Here is a 20,578-nt window from a genome sequence, read left to right on the forward strand (position 1 = left end):
GGCCGATCTGTAGCACAACTCCATTCACCCACCTTTGTTCCATATCCCTTGATACCCTTACCTAACAAAAGTCTATAGATCTTAGTATTGAAAATTTTGAATTGACCCAGCATTTACAGCCTTTTGGGGGAAGAGGGTTCCAGATTTCCATTACCCTTTGATGGAAAAAGTGTTCCCTGATTTCACTCCTAAATGGCCTAGCTCTAATTTTAGGTTTAAGTCCCCTTGTTCTGGATTCCCCCACCAGAGGAAATAGTTTGCCTGTATTTACCCTATCGAATCCCTTTATCATTTTAAAGACTTCAATTAGATCACCCTCAACCTTCATCTCAGAAATGTGGTTATTTTCTGAGAAGAAGAATTATAAAGAAATGCTGATTTTGATTCTCTTAAAAGAGAAACATTGGGCTCTATTTTAGCACCCGCTATCGGGTGCGTTCCCCGCGGGGGGGCTCCGAAAATCGGAGAATCCCGGCGCGGGACCGGAGCCTGCCCCGAACCCGCGCACTTCCGGGTTCCCCGCTGACGCGCCAGCGTGTGCGCGCAGCCCCCGCTGGTGGGAATCCCGCAGGCAATTAAAGCCAGCGGGATGCCACTTGACAGTATTTATTTAGGTATTTCAGGTCATTAACTGACCTGATTAAGGGATTATGTGGGATTTTAGAACAAAATGGGACTGTTTCCCACACTGGGGGAAACACTCCCAGGTCAAATGGACGTGTTGCAGCTGTCAGCCTGTGGCAGCTGCAAAGGTCCATTTGGCAGGTCGGTGGGGGGAGACCCTCACCCATTGCAGGAGGCCTATCCGTCACTTGGGAGAAAGTTTGGCCTCCACCACCCTCCTCCTGACAGTCAAAGTCACCAACCTGCACACTTACCCCGGTGTCCGGAGACATGTACCTACCTTGCGGACCCCCTCAGATGTACATCTTGCGGATGGGGGCCGCCGTAGCTGCAGTCATGACCTCCTCGGAGGGCGAACAGCATCACCAGCCTCACCAGCCTCGCCATCCACGCCGTCCACCTCTGACACGTGGAGCTCCACAACAGAGTGCTGTGACACATCCACCTGCACAGGAGGAGGGAGGGCTACCGCAGAGAGAGATGCGTTGCAGAGGGCACTACCCTTGCCACAGGGTCCACAGACCGAGGCTCAGCCTCCTGGACCTCTCTGAGCAGCAGTGCACACGGAGGCTCAGAGTCACTCGACATGTAGTCGTGGACATCTGCGGCCTCTTTCATGCCGAGCTGCTCCTGGCTGGCCCGAGCACCACCTTCTTACCTGTTGCTGTCAAAGTCACCACTGCCCTCCACAACTTCTCCTCCGCATCCTTCCAGGGTGCAACCGGGGACATCGCCGATGTCTCGCAGTCGTCTGCGCAGAAGAGCCCTGCAAATATACCTACACCCACGCTGCAGTGACACAATGGGTGGCATCAGTTGTGGGTCCTTATAGTGATCCTCAGGAGCGGGCATTATTGCACAAACCAGACAGGATTCACGAAGACATGGCAGTAGTGGTGCCAATATAATGTGTAATGTGAGTTGTTCTGAAATTCAATATAAGTAACACCCATGACAAACCCTCAAACACCCTTGTGCATCCCCTTCGTGCTCACGACACGTTTGCCTTACGCTGCCTACTGCACATATGTGATGCATGCCCTGTGGCTGCAGCACAGGTAGTGGCAGGTTGAGTGAGGCTGGCCGTGAAAGAGATGCATGAGAGGGTGAGCATGAGATAGAGCCATGAGATTGTATGAGGATTGGGTTGCGTGGTAGTGGCGGGGTGAGTACTGGCGAGGTGAGTAGGTGCAGGTAAGATGAGGATGAGGTTTGAGTGGGTATGAGGGGTGATGTGACAGAGTAGTGTTGGCAATGCCGAAGGAGATGTGGGGTGGGGGCAGTGCTGTGGCAGACGGGGTGTAGGGGAAAGACTACGTGTACTCATTTTGGCTGACCTACTGAGGTCATTGGAGCGCCTCCTGCACTGTATGCAGGTGGGCGATATGTTGGTGGCGCTGGTGGCCTCCTCTGCCATCTCGAGCAGGCCTTCCTGGTGGCAGAGGCGGGCCGCTTCCTCCCGCCCGCCGGGTGGAAGATCTCTGTCCTCCCCCTCCTCCTCACCCCATGTATTGATACCTGGAGTGAGGCATCATTGAACTGGGAGCAGCCTTCCCCCTGGGCTGCTCCATGCTGTCATTTTTGCTATTTGTTGCAGCATCTGTCAGTGGAGGACTGCCCCTTTAAATAGAGCGTCTCCAGCTGACAGATCTTACTGTGCATGCGCAGCCCGCCCGACGCGCAGATCAGCAGTGGGGAACCCGGAGGACCAGGTAAGTGCATCCAATTCGTGGTTTGTCTGCTACGATCGCGCGGGAAACTCACTAATTTCACCGGGTGCGTTACCCACGTGCCCGATAGCCCCCCCGCCGAGAACCCGCAGCCCTGCTAACATCGGGCCCATTGAGACGCCAACACATTGACCTCTCAGGTAAGCCTGACATGGATGAACTGAACATGATTGGAGCTTGGTCAGTAACACAGCTGACTCTATTTCGCTCATTCTCAATAGCAAAAGATTTGGAATGATAAAGTCTCTCTCTCAGGGCTGAGGATGACTTGGTGGAAGATACCTGTGTAAGGATTCTGTTAACATGGGGTGGTCATTGCACACCAACCACCACATGGTCCCAGCAGAGTAAAGTCTTGGTCCAATGGTATTGAAATCCAAAACAATTCGAGACCAGGCTCTACTGCAGGACAGGGACAGTGCAGCACTTCACTGGAGTATCAGCCTAGATTTTTGTGCTCAAGTCTCTAGAGTGTGACTTGAACCACAACCCTCATAGGCAAGAGTGCTACCCACTGAGCCACAGGGCTGACACTGCAAGAATACGAAAGTATTCTATTCTTAAGTAGGTGGCATGGAGTTTCAAATTAAAGATAAAATCAGAGGGTGTGAAGTTGCAATGCCTCCACATATCCATCAGTCCCATCTCCTCATATTTTTGCCATTCTAGACAGATAATAATTTTTTACAGGAAATATTTTGATTGGTATTTTTCTTTTGATTTTAGCTTTAATTTAAACACTTGTTTGGTCACAATTTGCATTATAGTTGAGGTAAACATAAGGGACTGTGCAATAACCACCTTTAAAAACCTTCTGTTCAATGCATTCACTCTTTTATAGGCAGCATCTGGAAGTTTAAAACAAACAGCTACCAAGAATTGTTGAATGTTTCCATATATCATAGAAATGACCTCCCATTATTGACATCAGTCTCAGACAATAACTGTTATAGGCCTATTCATCATTTTGTATTTCCTGGATTGACACGTAATGATGGATTTATATTTCACCAGAAAACTCTTTTGTAAATAAAGTCTAATTTCTGTTGAGCCCTTGGAAAGTAGCTGTGGGGAATATTCAAGTAACAACTCTTTGTTTTTTCTGATAATTTATCTTTCAGTTTATGCTCTGAGACAAGCTGTCCCACTAAGTGTAATAGACTTGTTCCACTAGTATTCTTAAATAAAGACCTTTGATAGCTGAAGCCAACATTTGCTTTCTTGAGCATCCTCAAGGAATGAGAATACTAGTGACCAGCGTATTGGCAACCTTTTAATTTAACCATATAATACACAGAAAGAAGCATCAAACCCATCTAATTTCCTTTAATTGTCAAATATGTGAGAGAACTTTCAATTTTATATTTTGTAATTGAATATGCTTAACAAATCACATATAAAACAGATGTAATTAAATATGACTGACATAGGTTCTTTTTACTTTATGCAGCACCAGAGGAATTTCTGAAACCCTATTGAAGTTCATGCACAAATGTATAATTACACTATAGCTTATAATCAATTCTGTAGTTATTTTCCGTGACATCAGAACAACATTTGCATAATGTTGACTTTGACAGTTGTAAAAAAAAATAATTACTGTTTCTTGGGCTGCTAGTATGTCGGCAATTGTGTGACCTTTTATTCAAAGATGCATGGTGGGCTTGAGTCCCCTCTAACATCCATTCATTAAACTCAATTGGGGCCTAACATTCAATGTCTAAAACATAAATGGGAAAAAAGAAAAAAGCTGTTGATGCCAAAGTAAAAGCGAAGGTATTTTTGGCACACTGCTGCAGTGCAGTATTGACTAAATGTTATGTTGTCACTTTATGGTTACTTCCCTAGTCATCTTTTTGCTCCTGTTTTCACAGTGATTCGTATGACCCAGGGGGCAAAGAGCAGAGGTCAGTACTGCAAGCAGACAAGCTGCACATTACTGATATCGATCCCTACTGGAAAAAGTTAAACGTCTTAAAAATGGAATACTGGGTTCTTTTTACAGTGTTTTTAAAGGTACTTTTTGTTATCTCCTAGTTGCATATGGAAAAAATATAATTATGGGAAATTCTATCTTTTAAGGGCTTAAAGGGGCCTCATCTGGACTCATTTTAAAAGTCAATCAGTATGAAATAATTATGATTAATGTCTTCATTTTTCTCCTCTATATCTGGGGCAGGCTTGATGGACCAGCTGGTCTTTTCCTGTCTGTCAATTTTGTATGATCGTATGTTGAGTTTTTGAATATTGTAATAAATTCTGTGTTATGGGAGGAGAGTTGTTTGCTTTAGGTGGGTGGGGGGATCACTAACAGTCTCTTGGATCAACATTGATTGCATTTTTTTTGGTTACCAAATACTCCAGTTAATTCAGAACTGTCTTTATATAGTACACATAGATAATTAAAAGTTTCTTGGATAACTTTGTAAGCGTTTGAGAACTTGTGTTTTGCATATGACTAAGTGCTGAAAAGTCTCCACTATCTGGTTGAGTCATCTTAGAGAGTATGCAGAATAACAGGGAGCTGTATTGAGGCTGAGATCGTTGTGGATTTAAATTTACAGTTGTATAATAGTCCTCTTATTTCTAACCCCTCACTGTTCTCCTCCAACACTATTTTGATCTTGTGAAGAACCTTCTTTGATTGCTCCATCCTGTTCTACCACAATGGCTGATGTCATGTTTTATTCCCACTATGTATGTTGCATCCTCTGCTCTCCTGACTCCATTAAAACTTCTGATCCTGTAAAGATCCTACATGAGATTAGTTCAAACAACCTCAATTCACGGGCCACAACACAAAAACGCCCACTGCAAAAACCGAAATTGTCAATCTCACTCAAAGGTGTTACTGGATGGCTGCTGCAGTAAATAGAGGGGGTTGTTATGGTATATTGGGTATACTGTTCTGGGAGTACAGTTGAGGCACGTTGTTGTGCGTTGAGGGAACTTTATCTAACTGTAACACAGTGACTTGGGAAGACTTGTTGCTGACAATGGAGTGCACTAACATCCCTTGCTTTGATGAGCCCAAAATTCACAAAAAAGGAAGGAAAGAAAAGACTTCCAGGAAATGGTTTCCTACTCTAACTCGTTCTTTCCCAGGATCTCAACACTGTGAGGTCATTGAAAAAAATTGAAAGTGCCGTTCTGGTTCTTTTATGAATCCCCTGAATAGATCATCCAATATTATATTTTCTTAAGGAAAGTGCAGGGGAATACTTTTTCTTCATAAACTTTTTATAGAAGAATATACTCATCAGATTTTTATTTACTTTTTTTAAAGCAACAATGTTATCATCATTATCGAGAGTCTGGAGTGTGGTACTTTCCTCGCTAGGCCACCTTGGTGATATCAATTACAAGGAATGTTCTCATGAATTCCCAGAGTGGGTCTACTGCAAACACAGGGGGCCATGGGGTGGGGGAGATGACTTGGCTTGAAGGCTGCTTGACCATGGAAAACCATTTATTTGCATTTACAACTTTCAGTGTGAATCTTGTGTTTCCATTACCATCCTGCAATGTGAACCATCCATTTCCACTCATGGACTATATTGTGAACCATTCATTTCTACTTCTGGATTATATTGTGAACTGTTCATTTCTACTTCTGAGTTATATTGTGAACTGTTCATTTCTAATCACGGACCATATTGTGAACTGTTCATTTCTACTCATGGACTATATTGTGAACTGTTCATTTCTACTCATGGACTATACCGTGAACCATCCATTTCTACTCATGGACTATATTGTGAACTGTTCATTTCTACTCATGGACTATATCGTGAACCATCCATTTCTACTCATGGACTATATTGTGAACTGTTCATTTCTACTCATGGATTATACCGTGAACCATTCCATTTCTACTCATGGACTATATTGTGAACTGTTCATTTCTACTCATGGACTATATTGTGAACCATCCATTTCTAATCTCAGCCTGCAGTGTCATTATCCCTGGTTGACCAATTCTGGAGCAGCCTTCAGGCCATTCCGAAATTGTGCCCTGTGCTGTTTGTAATGGAGCACCCTGTAATTGATGTCACCAGAGCAGCCTTGGAGGAAGGGAGGAGGGAAGGATACCCTTATTGATCTCCACAGGAAAATTGATCTTGAAATAAACTTCAAAGAAATTCTGGATAAGAATTTAAATTCTTATGTTAAAGTTTAAATAAGAAGTACATCCCCTACATTTTCCTTCCCCTTTAAGCAGTGAAAACTGATGACATCGTCAGAGAAAATTGACATGAAAAAGTTCTTGAATCTGACATTCCAAACAAAAATTAATTTAATCACTCACTGACATGATTACTGAAAGGCCCTGGGTTAACAGTGGTATTAACCCAGCTCCCTCACATTGTTGAGCTTGGTAAGGTTCTGTAGCCAGTTACCCTGATGATATCATCAGTATTTACTATTTAAACAAAAATATTTAATGCATCAACAGAAGTTGATGGAAAAAGTTAATTATAATTCTTTGTAAGTTGTTTGATATTTAATAGCAATGCTCATTCTTTCAAAGAGAAGTGTGAAAAGTAGCATTTAGAATGGTTTTACTGTACTGTTAATGAACTAATGAAATATTAAACTGATAAAATAATGAGTGCGTAGATATTTGCAAAGGTAAGAAGAGGGTCATTAACCGATGTTGATGTGCATGTTTGGTGTATGGATGGCCAAATTAAAATGAGGATGGTGCTTTGGAATGTTGAGGGATTGTATGTATTGGTTTGGATCGTTGTATGGTGACACCACAATAGCCTATAATATTTGGTGGTACTTTTCACACAATCGATCAATTAAACAACATCGAAGATTCTCAGTTGCCCGCCTGCAGTAGCCCAGATTCAGAGAATGAGAACTGGTACACTCACTCACACCATATGAGGTGCAATGGCAGAGCTGATGGGTACTTAACATATAATAGCTTCAGATTGAAACTTGCGGGAATGAATCATCTTCAGTGTTTGAGAAGTTGCACAAACCATGGGTCTTATTTTCATGTTAATGAGTGCCAGCCCACTTTCTTGTGCTTATCAAGGCAAGGGAACAGACTGTAATACATCAGCCATTGTGAACAGTTGCTGGCCCTTCATTACCTCCGTCACACACCAGAGCAGAAGGAAGCCATTGGCCCAGGTACCTCTGACTATTTCAAATGTCAGTGAAACTGTACGGTCTCATGTTAGTGAGTATAAACCCATTTTTGAGCTCATCAAGACATGGGATGATAGAAACTCTTCCCATTTTAGGCATCCAGTGTCAGCATCAAGCATTCTCAGGTCAAGCCAGATGCAGAACAATGCTCCTTGTATTCTGCCCAACAATGTGCCTCAGCTGTAACCTCAGAAGATCACCCCCCATCCCCCACTGTGCCAGTGCAACATTTAATCTAATTCCCAGACCAGTCATCTCATGGCCGTTCTGAATGAGATTTCCAATTAGTGCCGAGTTCAGGTCTGTTTTGTTATTGTAGGACCATGCCCACCAGGAATTGGATTGAGACTATCCAAACTCATTTCACATGGGATCTTTACAGCCACTAAACCTATTATTGGATGTAACTGGGTTCACTTAGCACTGTGCTACTACCGTACAATTTTCTGATTCAATGGCTGGGGGTGGGGGGGGAATTTTAACTTTTGGCGATAGTGTAAAACGCGCGATGTCAATGAAAATAAAAATCAGGAGAGGTGTTTAATGCGTGGCCAAGTCGATATCGCACATTTTGCACTTTCACCAAAAGTTAAAATTGCCACTAATGGTTTTTAACTCACGGTTAGTCCTAAGTGAAGCCATGCAATGAGAAGGTAGTTGAAATAATTCAAATTTACAACTCTTAACAATTTGAGCTGAGCACTGGATTTATGCAAATGACCATGGCTTATAACACTCTGAATGTGAAGATTGGAAAAGGTGACTAAACACAATCTATATTGCTGATCGCATCTACTCAGATAGAATTACTCTAGTGAAAGATAGTATAAAATGGAAGATGCGATTTTGCCACAAAAATGTCAACATCAAAGAGATGTCAAAATACTTGGACAATAATATCGAGCAAAGCTTCAAAAGTACGATCTGTTTAAGAAGACTGCAGATTCTAAAACTTGTGGATGATTTCAAAAAAGCATAAATTAAAAAGTAAAGCCTCCCTCTAGAATAGTCTGACATGTCCCAAATAAATGGATTACAAATCTTATCAATATATTGGGTGAAGGGGCCAACAAGGCTTTTGATACTTTATATTCTGGTAAGTGATAAATGCTCATTTTTTCAATGTACCAATAAAAAGAAATAATAACCATAGCAACTTTGACAACTTCTATAATGTGTGTCTAAATAATATTTAGTAAAGACTTGAAAATCTGATGTGCAATTCCTTGGTCCCTAATTACTTTCTGCGCATGAAGCAAATTAGTTGTTGCTTCTCTGTCTTCTGTAAAAGTCTTCCTGGAAAGTCAATTGTTACAAATCCTCCATTTATAGCTTCATGGACGATTCAACCTTATTCATGTCTTCAGAGTTTCATTCCAAGACATCACCATCAGTTTGCAGCAGGGAAGATAATGACGATGAGGAGATGTATGGAAGATGATGAGGAGACGTATGGAAGACGAGGAGATGTACGGAAGACAATGAGGAGGTGCACAGAAGATGTTGAGATGCATGGAAGATGATGAGGAGATGTATGGAAAACGATAAGGAGATGTATAGAAGACGATGAGATATATGGAAGACGATGAGGAGATGTATGGGAGACAATGAGGAGGTGCATGGAAGACGACGAGGAGATGCAAGGAAGACGATGAGGAGATGTATTGGAGACGATGGGATGTATGGAAGACAATGAGGAGGTGCGTGGAAGACAATGAGGAGATGCATGGAAGATGATGAGGAGATGCATGGAAGAAATGCAAAATGCTGTTTTAAGCTGAGGGAGGGTTCTGCACTTTTAGTAGAATGCTGAATAGGGCAATCTCTGCACTACACAAACCAGACAAATTAGTTAAGCAGATTGTGATACATGAACCACTGTGAACAGTTGCTGACCGTTCATTACCCCCATCATGCACCTGAGCACACAGAAGGAAGCCATTGGCCCAGTACCTCAGGCCATTTAAAATGTCTTGTGAAACTGTGCAATCAGGATTCAGCTGGACACACATTGACCTGACAGCATAGCATCATATAATTTAATTTGTCTGGACACAGTTAGTAGAACAGGTGGCTCTGTAGTTAAGCTGCTCATCACAGTGGTTAGATACTGGCAATCCTTCATCTCTCAGCTCTGGGATGTAGTTATTCAGAGCCCCCTTGAATCCTTTGAAGGTCAGTCTGTGGGAGTTGCTAGGGGCAGCACCCAGCTGCACTGAGGCTGATGTGTGATGTCAGTCAGTGCAGCCATGTGAAAGATCCTTCGAACGATGAACCTCTCAAAGCACAATGGACACTTCTTCATAAATTCTGTAAATATATATCAAATAATCTTCGCAAAGTGTATTCAGTTTATTAGAAATTCCTTTTAATAGTTTAATTTTGTTGCATATTTATATAACAGCGAGCATAATTAATATTTATTTTGCATACTTTAAAGAAATCAATTAATTCCTAAGGCTTCATAAAGTTAAAAAATAACATAGTGAAATTGATTAATGGTACCAAAGTACGAAAATCAATGATTTAATTGTAAACATTTATCCCATATTTAGACTTCACGGTTTCCATTCACATTTCAGGCACAGGTTAAAAATATCCCTTAGACCATAATGCCTCTTCAGTTCCTTGAACTCTCTATCAGATGTGGCACTCATTTATCCTTCGAGTCCTTCTTTTCATAAATATTTTCATGTAGAAACTAGACTTGGCATCTGCCAATTGAAATACGAAAGTTGTTTTCTTTGTAAAAATTTGTGAACTTTTCCTAACTGGCCATTCAGAGCAATGTGATTCTTTAAGGCAGTGCTAATAGGATACGCATAGGGCCATAGAGTAATATTGAAAAACACCATTTATTTTGCATTATAGTAAGATGTAACACATCATTAAGCTTAATACTCATTTTATGATGCAAATTCTTTCATAAATCACAAAAAAAAAGAAATGAAACAAATTAACTTGAAATAAGTTCAGTAACAAAACCTGGTTAGATGATAATTTATAACATGGCTAACATAACAGGTTAGAAATATTGGATACCAGCAGACCAAGTAAAAATAATATGATCTACCCTCTAATAATTGGCTAAATTGGTGTTTTTAGTCCATTTGCGGGAAACAAAATGAGGAATAGCAATAACCCCTTTTATACTACAGATGGGAAGAATGCTTTTGGCAGAAACAATGCAGGATAAACGACCTAATGTTCTTGGAGGCAGTGACAACCTGCTGGAATGGGATTTCCACTCACTGCTTCTAGCCCAAACTGGTGGCAGGTACAAAGTAGCAACTGTAGCTCGGGTCGGCCATTGTGGGGTTTGCCAAAGTGGTAGAATCTTGCTATGTGTTAACTGGCTTTCATGACTTTAGAGAAATAGTTCTGCATTACTGCCAAACCCATCTCAGTGTATAAACAGGACCAATTTGATACTGGGGTAAAAGACTCAATGTTATAAAAGGGGTAACAAAAAGTGGATTTTCAGATCAGTGGTAACTGGACACTAAAATTAGTAATGATCCAACAAATAATGCCCTGTGACTTCTGTGGTAAATGCCATAGGAACGTTAGAAACAGTAGCAGGCCATTCAGCCCCTTGAACCTGTTCCGCCATTCAATTAGATCATGGCACAACACCATTTACCCGCCTTTGAACCATATCCCTCGATACCTGTACCTAACAAAAATCTATCGATATCAGTCTTGAAAGTTTCAATTGACCCAGCATCCACAGCCTTTTGGGGGAGGGAGTTCCAGATTTCGACTGCCCTTTGTATGACAAAGTCCTTCCCGATTTCACTCTTGAATGTCAACTGAAGTCCGCTGAACTAATATCCATTTGTATTTGAATAATGCTGGGTGACTGCAGCCTGCACACAAGGTTTATTTAAATATTTCAGTAATAATACCTCATGAGCTTAAAATCGGTTATGAAGGAAATTAATTTGGGATTTGTGTCTTTCTGTTAATCATTTTATAATGATATTGTAATTCTAGTTCTCCCTTGTCCCAACATAAAACTGACTCAAATGAGACGCAAGATCACAGCCAGTGGTTATTACAAGTACATAGCAGCACTGATGAGAAGCATCACTTAATTCTTGTCCTACCTTAGAGACAATAGGTGAAGTAGGGTTAGAGGGCGGGAGATAATTGGACCAGGGCATGCGGCATAATTAAGTCCTTGTTTTAAAGTCATACATTCTGTCCTTAGTTTTATATAATTACTTTGATGTGATATTATTTATTGTTAAATAGCAAACCTTATGGCAATTTGGGAAACAGAGAAGTAGAGTTGGGTTGGAGCAAAGGAGTTTTTCTGCAGTACAGGCTGAGGAACTGGAAGTTGCAAAACTGAGGTGCTACAGTGCCATCATTGGCAGGAGGGTGTAATTACAGCATGACATGTTTATGTCGGCAGTTGTCATTATAAATGTGATGATGTGGAGATGCCGGTGATGGACTGGGGTTGACAAATGTAAGGAATCTTACAACACCAGGTTATAGTCCAACTGTTTTATTTGAAAATCACAAGCTTTCGGAGGCTTTCTCCTTCGTCAGGTGAGTGTTCTGACGAAGGAGATAGCCTCCGAAAGCTTGTGATTTTCAAATAAAACAGTTGGACTATAACCTGGTGTTGTAAGATTCCTTACAATTATAAATGTGGACATAGGAATTTAGAATGGGACAAATTGACACAGGAATTGTACGCAGACACTCTAAAAGATTTTTGATATATTATTAATTGATCTCTCATGACTTTACACACATTAAGTTGGAGAATATAGTTACTGTCTTATCTGTCCTTCCTCTTATGTCTCTCTTTTTCTCTTTCTCTTCTGCTTTTCCCCCCTTAATCCTTCATTTTGATTCCCTCTCTGTCTTATTATTTTCTTCTATCCTTTCAGTTCTGAGGTGGTGGGAGATGTGGCAACAGCTGCAGGTTGTATTTGGGGGGATTCCTTCCATCCCCTTCCCCAATCACTGTTGATTTCCCCCACCACTCACTCCTATCTCATCCTCTAGCCATTCACTCCCCATAACCCCTTCTCATTTCTACCATCCTTCACTCTCATCACTACCCCACCTCCTCCTCTTTGAACTATCTGTTCAACCCCATGAATCCCTTCCCTCCCCTTCTCTCCCCTCCCCTTGCTTTGCTGTCATTTAGCTCACCCTTAACCCTCCACCCACTCTCCCCTTCCCATTTGCTCCCCCCCAAGGAGGGTGGCACTAGGCCAGTGGCCCCTTATCCTTAATCTGCTTCCCTACTCCCCTCCCTCTCCTACCATCCCTTCCTATCTGGTTCCCTCAAAGAAGCTTTATTTGCTCTCAAAATTCAACTTGTTTTATAAAAAAGTCAGAATAGAATGAGGAAAGAAGCTGCCTGTATATCTTTCTCTCTTCTCTCTCCCTCTGACATAGGTGTTAACAGTTAGGATTTGTCTCACATATCTAAATAATTAGCACTGGCCTTTTCTAACTGTCAACAAGACAGAAGTGAGAAAATTACTTACCTTAAAATTTCAACTAGTGTTTGTTTTTGAAAATTGAACAAGTATTAAATGAAGAAAAAACCTTCCTCTCACCTTCACCTCCCTCCATCTCCCTTTTTTTCTGACTCCAGACTTTCTCATACTTTTTCAATCCCTGGTATCTTTCTTTCACTCATTTGGATCTCAGTCTCTCTCTCCCTTAGCTTAATACACTTTCTGGAGTTTATAAAACACAAAATAAAAGCTACAACAGAATCAGAGAATCAAAGAATTTTATGGCACAGAAGGAAGCCATTCAGCCCATCGTGCCTGTGCCAGCTGAAAAAGAGCCATCCAGCCTAATTCCACTTTCCAGTTCTTGGTCCATAGCCTTGTAGGTTACGGCACTTCAAGTGCACATCCAGGTACTTTTTAAATGTGACGAGGGTTTCTGCCTCTTTCACCCTTTTAGGCAGTGAGTTCCAACCCCCCCCACCAACCAATGGGTGAAAAAAATTCTCCTCAACTACTCTCTAATCTTTTTATCAATTACTATAAATCTATGCCCCCTGGTTATTGATCTCTCTGCAAAAGGAAATAGGTCCTTCCTATCCATTCTATCCAGGCCCCTCATAATTTTATACACCTCAATTAAATCTCCCCTCAGCCTCCTCTGTTCCAAAGAAAACAACCCCAGCCTATCAATCTTTCCTCATAGCTAAAATTCTTCAGTCCTGGCAACATCCTTGTCAATCTCCTTTGTACCCTCTCTAGTGCAATCACATCCTTCCTGTAATGTGGTGACCAGAACTGTATGCAGTACTCTAGCTGTGGCCTAACTAGTGTTATATACAGTTTTAGCATACCCTCCCTGCTCTTATATTCTATGCCTCAACTAATAAAGGACAGTATCCCGTATGCCTTCTTAACTATCTTATCTACCTGTCCTGCTACCTTCAGGGATCTGTGGACATGCAATCCAAGGTCTTTCTGTTCCTCTACATCTCTCAGTATCCTCCCATTTATTGTGTATTCCTTTGCCTTGTTTACCCTCCCAAATGCATAACCTCACACATCTCCAGATTGAATTCCATTTGCCACTTTTCTGCCCACCTGACCAGTCCATTGATATCTTCCTGCAGTCTATAGCTTTCTTCCTCACTATTAACCACACAGCCAATTTTTGTATCATCTGCAAACTTCTTAATTATGCTCCCTACATTTAAGTCTAAATCATTGATATATACCATGAAAAGTAGTGATGAGTTTACATAGGCCATACTCATAAATGTGGAAATTGGAATTTGCAATGGAAAAAGTTGACACAAGCATGACAAGTCTGTCAAAACAAAAAGCCAAATTGTTATGACAGCTTGTGCACACAGATGTAACATTTTTAGTAAGATATGGATAGATATTAGATAGATATACAAAAAATTACAAAGTATTATTATGAGCATAACAACAAATGAAGTGCAGCTATCAATATAGACTTTATAAGTTGAATGCATTCTAACAAAAATATTTGATATCTTTAATATGACGACAGATTATGTGATATACATGAACCAGTAAAGCTTTGGGCTATTTTGGTTTTGATGTACAATGAATTTGTTTGTATCATGTGGTGGTACAAGTGTCTTTATAAATAAGCAATCGTCAGGCCTGAGTAGAACATCCAAAATCTCTCCAACATTCCCTTTTGAAGAGCCTTTGCTTTCTTACATAAAAATGTAAGAACATAAGAAATAGGAGCAGGAGTAGGCCATAGGGCCCCTCGAGCCTGCTCCGCCATTCAATAAGATCATGGCTGATCTTCGACCTCAACTACACTTTCCCGCCCGATCCCCACATTCCTTGATTCCCCTAGAGTCCAAAAATCTAACTATCTCAGTCTTGAATATACTCAACAACGGAGCATCCACAGCCCTTTGGGGTAGAGAATTCCAAAGATTCACAACCTGCTGAATGAAGAAATTCCTCCTCATCTCAGTCCTAAATGTCTGACCCCTTATCCTGAGACTATGCCCCCTAGTTCTATACTCTCCAGCCAGGGGAAACAGTCTCTCAACATCTACCTTGTCAAACCCCTCAGAATCTTATATGTTTCAATGAGATCATCTCTCATTCTTCTAAACTCCAGAGAGTATAGGCCCATTCTACTCAATCTCTCCTCATAGGACAACCCTCTCATCCGAGGAATCAATCTAGTGAACCTCCGTTGCACCGCCTCCAAAGCAAGTATATCCTTCCTTAGATAAGGAGACCATAACTGTACCGTTGTGACAAATCTTTCACTGAGAAACTGATGTAAATGCCCAGATCCATTGTGCAGGGTGCAACTAAAGTTGAAAAGAGTAAGACAGAAAACAAGGTAAATGAAGAAGCAGTGATTAGATGATTTAAAAAACTGAAGATTGTAGGAAGAAGGAAAGATTTACAAAGTTTTGATGGCTTGGAAAATAATGAGCTAGAACAGAAGACTGTGCAATGACTTTTTTAGACTTGCTTTTATTGTTGGTAGAACACAGCAGGTCAGTGTTCAGTGGAGATAGATGAACATTCCAGAGATTTCCCTTAGTGATCAAGGTCGATTTCTGCAGAACTTTGCTGCAGAAGATTAAATTGGTGGGTAGAGTCCATGATAGAATAGATTAGAGATGGCCTGTGGAAGGAGAGGCATCTTCTTGTTCCATCATTTCTTGCATTCTTCATAAGGCTCTAAAAATATAGACAGCGTCTGCTTTGTGCTAAGTGCTGAGAAGGTCATTGAATTTCTGAACCACAAGTACAGTTAGGGGATTGAACAATTTACTCTGAAACCAAATTGCCAACCTGATTGCGGGCTGCTATAATTGGGATGTTGCTACAGCATTTCATTTACAATGGTTTCCATGGATTTGAAAAAATGGGCAGCAAAAGTGCTAGTTTGAAGTTCTCAGGGTCTAATTTTGATGCCTTTTTTTGGGATAAGTGTGATGATTACTGTTTCACATTTAGATGGAACATCACTTGCAGGCAGGGGAAATTGAAATGCATGAGTCAGAGAAACAGTTTTTGAGATATGGGTTGAGGACGCATGTCCCTTTATCGTCGAGGCAAAGAGACTTCTCAGGAAAATGGATGGAATTTAATATGAAAAATTCTGACATCTAAGGATAGAAATGGCAATCGCCATTGCTTTCATACAAGGGATTGGGTAATGTCCACATTAAAATAACACAGAGAAGAATTTGGTATCAGCATGTAAAGTGTTCAATATCAACTTGGAATTTCTACCCTGAATAGCAAAGTATCGGTCCTTGAAAGCCCCTCTCCCTCGCTCCTTGAAAGCACCTTTCCCTCATTCCTTGAAAGCCCCTTTCCCTCGCTCTTTGAAAGCCCCTCTCCCTTGCTCCTTGAAAGCCCCTCTCCCTCACAGGAAGCAGAGCTCTATTACTGTTACAGCATTACCCATTGATTTCAATGGACTGGGAGTGGGACAGGGGTAGCAACTCCAGGATTTTGGGATATACACACACATTTACACACAAACTTACTAGTAGATCTCCCATGGTATTGCTCACTGAGACTCAGAGGATATTTGATAACAATAGGGGTGTTATGCCATGTAATGCACTCTATCATTTACTGTGACTAAACAGGTCAAATAGTTTCTTTAATACATGATGTTATGGGATGTTTTGGGGATTGAGCCCTCAGTATGAAGCAACCTATTAGGGTTTTATCATCCACCTCATATAGCGTGCAAATTGCGTTAACACCAACGTGTGCACTATAAGAACGCCTGTTACCTTTACTTGTTTCCGAGTCTTTCAGCCTGTTTTATCAAACACTACTAAAAGACATGGAGGTTAGAACTGGTTTGTACTGGCATGAACTGGGTGCAAGGAACAGGTAGGCCCGAGTCCTGATCGCTATTGGGCCTCATTGTAATAAGACTGCCAAGCTGCAGACACCTACCACACATCTCCAGTAAGCTGGCTGGCGAGGCCATGGTTAATGCCAGGCCGCTCCGACACCAGCAGCGGCCCTCAGGTAGGTCCTGGGGAGAGATGGGGCGATCGGGAGGGGAGTGCCAAGTGGGAGCAAGCAGCAGCCTGCAGTAGTGCTAAGGAACAGAGAGGAGCATTCCTACTCCTCCGGGATCCACATTCAGGTAAGTAATTTTAATAAAACTTACCTCTTTGATGGCGTCCACCGGCAGCTCCTTTAAGGACTGCTGATCAGGCCTCATGTTGACCAAATAATCCCGAGTAGGGGCAAACAAATTTCTGGAACAAGTCCTAAAACAGGCGTTAGGCCCTTTATTAACATATTCAAGGAGCCTATTGCTTGTTTTAGTCTGACACCAGGGATGGTTCTGCGCCTGAAAAACTATCTGTGAGCAAGTGTGTATATAATTGTGTGCATATAGATATATATATAAAATCTAATGAATACACTACAATAGAATTATGATCAAGTAGTACTTTATTTTTCTATTCTTCCTAAACAATTTGTGAGGACCGAAATTGAGGACAGCAGTAATTTGGGACTGACATTTTTGAGACTTAAAAGCAATGCTTTTGGAGACTGCTGACAGGGGTACAGTTCACATTCTGGATCTGCTATCTTTCAGTTGTCCTTGACAACGGTAGCTATGTGTCGCAGCAGTAGACACAGTTGGGAGAGAATTGGGAAACGTGCTGGCTTTATACTTTTTTTTGATACACTTTAATCGATCATATTCCTGTTTTTAGCTCTGCAGGAGACTTTTGTTATTTTGCTGTGCATACATTTAACAGTGCATATTTGTGCGGCAGCTACTTATTGTATCTGTTCTTTTGTCCTTGCTGCTTGAATTTTTTAATGTCCTTTTAAACGTATATATCTCTGGGAATTCTGTCTCTGTGTGAATTTGAGAATGTGAGGGGATATGAGAGAGGCGCCATAGATTGGCTGTTTTAGACGGTTTGGAAAAGATTTCCAGTAACTTTTTTTTAGAACATATTGATGCATTGGATTTGGCATCTTATTTTTTAGTTAATTTGATGTTTGTGGACCTGGATGTGTAATTGTGATGTGATAGCCATGTAGTCTATTGATGTGCACTGCATGTGCAGGTTTGTTTAGGCTGAGCCTGTTACTGCTGTGTTGAACGCCTCACAATCTTCATATGATGTGATATCGCGCAAAAGACTTTTGATCTTTTGTCGAGTCTATCGTTTGAGTAGCAAGACAGACAGTTGTGGTTTGCACAGGATGAGAATGGTGTAAGATAATTCTACTGAAATGTTCCAGCTATTATAAGCTGCAGCTGAAGGGCTAGAAAACCAATATCACAGTACCAACAAGTTTTAATTAGTAATAAGTTTCATTCTTTTATACATTTAAATTGAAGTGTAATGTACTGTTCAAGAAAGTGGTGTTTTTTAAAATAATTTTTTGTTAATTTTTTAACATGTTGGTCCAACATAACCAAATAACCCTACGAAGTGATAGAAATGATAGTTTCTTTCACCAGTCCATATTCTATGTTTTTCATGGGAAAAGGAGTCAGGCTTCAGTTTGGTAGTTAGACCCAGGTATAGTCTGCTCAGTTTGCCCATGTTTAAAATGGTGGCCCTAAGTTTGCAAGAGTGAACATAACACAATCAATTAACATGTCTAAATAGATTTTATGCCTATTGGCTAGTTTGTTTAGTCCCCTTTTACTTCTGAACGTACAACATAAATTGTCTTCTCTCATTGCCTTTGCTATTTCCAACATCTTTATCTAAACTTTAACAATTAAGCACTTGGAGAATTTTGATCTGGCTGGAGTCATACCTAGCACAAAGGAAGATGGTAGTGGTTGTTGGAGGCCAATCATCTCAGCCCCTGGGCATTGCTTCAGGAGTTCCTCGGGGCAGTGTCCTAGGCCCAACCATCTTCAGCTGCTTCATCAATGACCTTCCCTCCATCATAAGGTCAGAAATGGGGATGTTCGCTGTTGATTGCACAGTGTTCAGTTCCATTCGCAACCCCTCAAATAATGAAGCAGTCCGAGCCCGCATGCAGCAAGACCTGGACAACATCCAGGCTTGGGCTCATAAGTGGCAAGTAACATTCGCGCCAGACAAGTGCCAGGCAATGACCATCTCCAACAAGAGAGAGCCTAACCACCTCCCCTTGACATTCAACGGCATTACCATCGCCGAATTCCCCACCATCAACATCCTGGGGGTCACCATTGACCAGAAACTTAACTGGACCAGCCATATAAATACTGTGGCTACGAGAGCAGGTCAGAGGCTGGGTATTCTGTGGCGAGTGACTCACCTCCTGACTCCCCAAAGCCTTTCCACCATCTACAAGGCACAAGTCAGGAGTGTGATGGAATACTCTCCACTTACTTGGATGAGTGCAGCTCCAACAACACTCAAGAAGCTCGACACCATCCAAGATAAAGCAGCCCGCTTGGTTGGCACCCTATCCACCACTCTAAACATTCACTCCCTTCACCACCGGCGCACTGTGGCTGCAGTGTGTACCATCTACAGGATGCACTGCAGCAACTCGCCAAGGCTTCTTCGACAGCTCCTCCCAAACCCGCGACCTCTACCACCTAGAAGGACAAGAGCAGCAGGTACATGGGAACAACACCACCTGCACGTTCCCCTCCAAGTCACACACCATCCCAACTTGGAAATATATCGCCGTTCCTTCATCGTCGCTGGGTCAAAATCCTGGAACTCCCTTCCTAACAACACAATGGGAGAACCGTCACCACACGGACTGCAGTGGTTCAAGAAGGCGGCTCACCACCACTTTCTCAAGGACAATTAGGGATGGGCATTAAATGCCGGCCTCGCCAGCGACGCCCACATCCCATGAACGAATAAAAAAAAATTGTCATCCAGTGTTAATAAGCTCAACCTATCAAATTCGTAGTCAAAGGGCAGCCATCACAGCTTAATATTAAATACCCAATTATTTATATTGTTCAGTCGACACTTTCAATTCCAACAGTGACTATTCCAGTTAATTCCATTGATTTTAGGTGTCCTTTATGGTCTTTGCCTTAGAATCAGCATGTCAGTCATCACTTTCTACAAAATCCCTGTTTCTTGCTCTTCAGTCTTACTTTCCAAAGTCAGGTCCGTAGTCCTCTTGAAATTGAGTCAGAAATTGAACAACTGATTAATTGAAACCATGGGGAAAAGTCAAGCTAATTGGCTTCCTCTGCTACACACATTTACCTCAGACAAGTCAAATAGATTTGGGACGCTAATAAAGATTAACACTTTAATTCCAATTTGTTATGACTCCATCTAAAGTACTTAAATTTAACTATGATGTGGAGATGCCGGTGATGGACTGGGGTTGACAAATGTAAGGAATCTTACAACACCAGGTTATAGTCTAACTGTTTTATTTGAAAATCACAAGCTTTCGGAGGCTTTCTCCTTCGTCAGGTGAGCGAATGTGGGATTCCATGGAAGGTTACCGCATTTATAGTCAGAGAACAATACCTGGTGATTACAGATAATCTTTCCAACTGCCCGTTGTCAAGGCAATCAAAGTGTTCAGACAGATTGATGTTACCTACAGGACCACCGA

This window comes from Heptranchias perlo, chromosome 15 (genome assembly GCF_035084215.1).
Source record: "Heptranchias perlo isolate sHepPer1 chromosome 15, sHepPer1.hap1, whole genome shotgun sequence".
Lineage (NCBI taxonomy): Eukaryota > Metazoa > Chordata > Chondrichthyes > Hexanchiformes > Hexanchidae > Heptranchias > Heptranchias perlo.